Consider the following 5626-nt stretch of genomic DNA (forward strand, 5'->3'; position numbering starts at 1 on the left):
TTGTCTTATTTTACCCTCAGTGCTGTGTGTAGCCTTCATTTCATAATGGAAAACATCTATTTACACCGACATTACAATCTGACCACTGAGGAGACGCTCTAGAAGAGTTTTCTACTGATGGTCATGAAATTATGTCAAACCAGGGGCTACACAACAAAGAACAGTGACAGAAAAAGGACTCTACTGTCACTGTCACTTTATTTTCTATTAAATATAATAAAATTCATGGGTTGAGTGAACTGGACCCTGGACTGGGCCCTTCCCTCTGGAAAAAATCCCTTCCTGGGAGGCTTGTTTTTTCTTGTTTGCACCTCCAAGGCTGCATCCTTATTTGATGTGAAACTAAGACATATTTAATAGTTTCTAAGCATTGCCAGATTAACTCAGTGGGGGGCACCCTCTCCTCCTTCTGTGTATGTGAATGATGTGATGTGAATTTTCCCGTGTGTGTATGTGTAGCCTTTACTATTTCCAGTCCTTCATTGTGAGAGCAGGCCACGTGTCGCAGGTCTTATCTGTTCCTTGATGCCCTCCTGATCATATTATTCACATGTCATCACTTTATTTTGACATCCTGTTTTTCCACGCTGTACTTCTTCTATCTTGGTCTACTCTGTACCCACGTTGCAACAACGACAACGGACAACCACAATGCTTACACATACGCGAAAGGGATATGACGCCATTGACAGGTGACCAAATGAAACTTTACCTTTATTAAAATGGCGGATTTCTCTGGTTTGAACATTATTGCAAACATCTGGGAAAATGTAAGTACACAACTCAACAAAATATATAACATTGATCTAGTCGTTTTTAGACATTTAATACCGAAAAGTTACATATTATACCCTTTAAGGTCAGGTGATCAATCTGATTGTGTGCGCGTGCGCGGGCGTGCACCTGTCATAAGCGACACAGATGTTACATATCGATTTCGTCATTCCGTCGGAAAACTGATGAAACTGGAGGGATTTCAAACCAACATCTGCAGAAGTGAGTCAATACTGTTTTATTAACGCGTGTTTGTTGGAGATAAAGTTATGAAGTGTGTATCTGTGAAGTGTGTGTTTATGTGTGTGTGTGTGTGTGTGTGTGTGTGTGTGTGTGTGTGTGTGTGTGTGTGTGTGTGTGTGTGTGTGTGTTACCTGCGTGAATACCTGCGTGAATACTTGCGGCAGGTGATACAGCTACCATAATTGCCTGTGAAGGTCCGCAGGCCTGTTTTAATGATTAACCGAAATTCTGACATTTTCCTTAAGTAATTGACAGGTTATGGTATAATTTATTTAACAAACTATTTACAAATTAGCAATTGACACGTTTCTTCATGTGATGACAGTGCAGTTATTTCTCCACCAGATGGCGTCATTGTACCGTAAATTGTTGAAATGGTTCAGCGGAAGCTAAAATGTCTGAATGTCAGAGGAATCAAGTGTTTGAGATCACAGCTGAGTCCATACAAAACATGTTGATCACAACCATACAAAGAGTAGAGAAGCTGAAACAAATTAATCTGCCTTTAAGAATGATTCATTACAGACAAACAATCAGATACAAACAAAATATGTATTTATTACATCTGGATATTTGAGCTTTGACTTTTGTAATTGTCATTTTTGGCTGCATATAAATTCTGCTGTTGTGCTCAGTTTAAGATACTTTCAATAAAAGTATCAGTTGTTTGCCATGAACACACTGTTAATTGCAACATCACAATCAGGGCACAAACTTACACCGGCCAACCAGCCAAATGCTGGTAAAATATGCAAGTGGCTGGTCTATTTCACTCACCAGCCAAAAAAACAATAGTAATCTATTGAGTGGCTGGTAAAATTTGAATATTCACTAGTCATTTGGCTGGTGGACAAAAAAGTTAATTTTGCATCCTGATCACAGTATTATATATAAGTAGCACTACTCACTGTCTCCTTCATTCAAACCTTTTAGTAATTTACACTTGAATGTAATTTTCATAGGAAACATCAGACAGGACTTTGGCTTGTGTGTACTCGTATGATGTGTGGTCTGCTTATTTATGGATTAGCATAACTGAAAAAGGATCTGAGAATAATACAGAAAGGCTAAAACACAAGGAACATCCACCAGATCAAACTGCTACCTGCTTTAATCATAATTTAGATACAATTGAATTAATATAATGTCCATTTAAATCATTGCATCATCCTTGGTTATCAGGCTTTAATTTCTCTGTAACTATACACATAAATACACTTGACTGAGACCAAATCAAATCCTTTTCACTGTAAACAAGGGCTGCAGCAAACAATTACTCTCGTTATTGATTAATCTGCTGATTATTTTGTCAATTAATTGATTAATTGTTTATTAAATGTTAGAAAATAGTGAAAAACTCCCATCACAATGTCTTAAAGGCAAATATGAAGTCTTCACGTTGCTCGTTTCATCTGACCAACAGTCTTAAAGTCTTAAAGATATTTAGTTTAATATCATGTATGACAAAGAAAATCTGCTAATTGTCATAATAAAGAAACTGGAAACTATGAATGTTTGGCATTTTTGCAAGAAAAAAAGACTTAGTTATTGTTAAAATGATTAATCGATTATGAAAATAGTTGAACATTAATTTTCTGTCAATTGACTAAACAATCAATTAGTTGTTTCAGCTCAACAAACTTGGAAAAAGAAAACTCAAACTCATCAGGTCACAAACTCTATATTTACTGTATCACTCTTACAGGTCGAAGCTGATGTAACATAACTGTCAGGATTAACGTAAAACAACCCAAAGACACTTTTGTATGTGCAAGTATGTTGAATGCAACAACTTTCGAGGTAATTTCTCTTCCTAACCAGCGACTGATCCACATTAGTGCTGCTCAGTGGCCAAAAATACAGGATTATTATTGCTCCGGGCTGCTCCCCTGGTGAGAGTGTGCATGTGTGCAACCCTCCGTCCTCCTGTTGCAGCTCAATTAAAAAGACAGACCCACATTATCAGACCTGATCAGAGGGCGAGGTTGAATTCATAGAGATGTTCAGAAAGGTGTCTCTGTTGGAGCTGGACCACGGTTCTCAGGCCTTCAGTGGTGTCACACGGCTTGGCCTGCATGCAGAAGGTTGATGTCCGTCCCCTCTGTCATAGAGCCGATAACACGGCACCAGATGGGAGTGTATTGTGGCCTGTGACCCCGAGGTCAGAGGGTCAGAGCGGAGTGAACAGAGGCCAGTCTTTAAGGACTCTTCACGGAGTTCCTCTTTCTTCCAAAGGACGCGTGGCTCACTAATTGAGGACCCACCTCCTAAAATCCCCGAGTGCCAGGTCCTCAACACCCGAAAATGACCGGCGGTGTGAACTGCAGGGAGAAGTGGGACATGAAGGGAACAAAAAGGAGTAATTATTTTGGCTGTGTTGTTAGAGCTGCAACCAGTGTTGTTTTTCCCTTTATGGATTATTTTATTGGTTGTTTTAGATTTGTAGATTATGGAGCTGCAACTATTTCTACAATCATTTAATCGTTTTGAGTCATTTTAAAGGAAAAAATGTCCAAATTCTCTGACTCCAGCTTCTCAAATGTGAATATTTTCTGGTTCCATTAGTCCTCTATGATAGTAAACTATAAAATATATTCAGGTTGTTTACTGTTGTTCAGGATAAAAAAAGACATTTGAGGACGTCACCTCGGGCTTTGGGAAACAGTGATCGACATTTTTCATCATTTTTAGACCAAAGGATGAATCGATTAATCAAAAAAATAATCGACAGATTAATCAGTAATGAAAATTGTCAGTTGCAACCCTAGTAGCTAGATTACGTTTTTATCTAAAAAATGTAAAAAAAAAAAAAAAAAAAAAAAAAAAAAAATGATAAGTTAATGATTCAGTTGAGTCCAGGACTAGAATTTAAGATTATTTCTGTAATCGATTTATCTCTCTACTATTTTTTTAAATAATCGTTAAATCTGTAAAAATTTAAAAATAAGTGTAAAAAATGTACATTACAAGTTCTCTGAGCACAAGGTGACGCCTTCAAATTGCCTTTTTTTTGTCCAACAAACAGTCCAAAATTCAAATATTCAAATATTTTCAATTTATGGTGAAATAAAACCAAGAAAATCAGAAAATCATCACTGTTGAAAATCAAGAGACAGCTAATGTTTAGTATTGTTGCTTTATAAGGAACTAAAACTAAATTAATTGATTATCAAAATGCTGGTAATGAATTTTCTTTCAATGGATTGATCAGCTTATTGTTTCGGCTCTGACTGTGTTGCCTCGTTCACTAACAAAAAGACATTTATTACTTTTTTACAGCCCACATAAAATCCCCACTTTGTTGAAAAGATCTATCTAAATCTATAAAAATCATCTTTTCCTTCTCCAAAACAATAACAGCAGTGTGAAACTATTTTAAGGTGTTTTTCATCGACTGCAGCAAACACATTTTCCAGATTGTGTGTGTTGCACAGTTTCCATATTGAGAATCGACGTGAGACGACACGGCTGCCAGATTTTAAGAGGAAACGGAAGATGATTATCAAGGATCATATCAGTAATTGGACAACCGGTGCAACACTTGACGAGATCTGTTTGTCCGCACAATGAAAAGACAGGAGGGTGAGGAGAAGTTGAAAAGGCGTGCCAAGTTGGCTGGGAACCTCACCAGTGAGCTTTACCCACAACCCTTCACCCCACCATCGCTGCTTACTGGGATACAAACAACCTTTGTGGTGTCTCTCTCTCTCTCTCTCTCTCTCTCTCTCTCTCTCTCTCTCTCTCTCTCTCTCTCTCTCTCTCTCTCTCTCTCTCTCTATCTCTGGTGCATTTCAATTTGCTCAGAGGCAGAAGTATTTTGTTTTGATTGGCGCCGTCCCTGTCTTCCTCTGGTCTTACTTCAACAAAATACACTCACAGAGCAGAATAAGTCTCCTGTTGGAGGGAAGAAATCTGTGCTGTAGCATTTACATTTCACTTATAAAGGTCATGACATACAAAATCATTTAAGATTCATTCCTACCTAAATTTTAAATGTGATTTACATTAAAAAAAAAAAACCTACCATTTAAACATTTAAAAGATGCAATTATCTATACATTTAAATTAAATTCTTGAATGGTACAGCTAAAATCAGATTTTAGAATAATAAAGTTTCATATTTAACACATTTGAACTTTAATTAATTAAAGCCCGAGGACATGAGTTGCAAGTAGGGACATGCAGGTTTGACATTGGAGTTGCTCATAAAAATAATTTCTTAATTTTTAGAGGCTTTGATGAACTTCACTGGAAGCTTTGCTCAAAATGTCAAATTCAAAGTGAAATGTCTCAAAAATTAAAAATGTCTCCTTCTGTAACTGCCAGGATATTTTCTGAAGAAGCTATTTGTTCACTTATTGATAAATAAATAACAAGAATAGACCAGAAGCAGTGATATAGTGACCATGTTACATGTTATGTTCATTGTCACTTGTGTACATTTCTTATCCATGTTTTTTATTGTGGACTTGACTTTTTTTGTTCATTTCAATATTTTTGAAAATTCTGCATATTTCTCTTCATATTTAATTCTTCTTTACTGTGATTACTCATAAATACTCTTATCACGGGATTAGTCTTTATTTCCCATCATAGCCTGACTGATACT

This window comes from Thunnus albacares, chromosome 19 (assembly GCF_914725855.1).
Source record: "Thunnus albacares chromosome 19, fThuAlb1.1, whole genome shotgun sequence".
NCBI classification, from domain to species: domain Eukaryota; kingdom Metazoa; phylum Chordata; class Actinopteri; order Scombriformes; family Scombridae; genus Thunnus; species Thunnus albacares.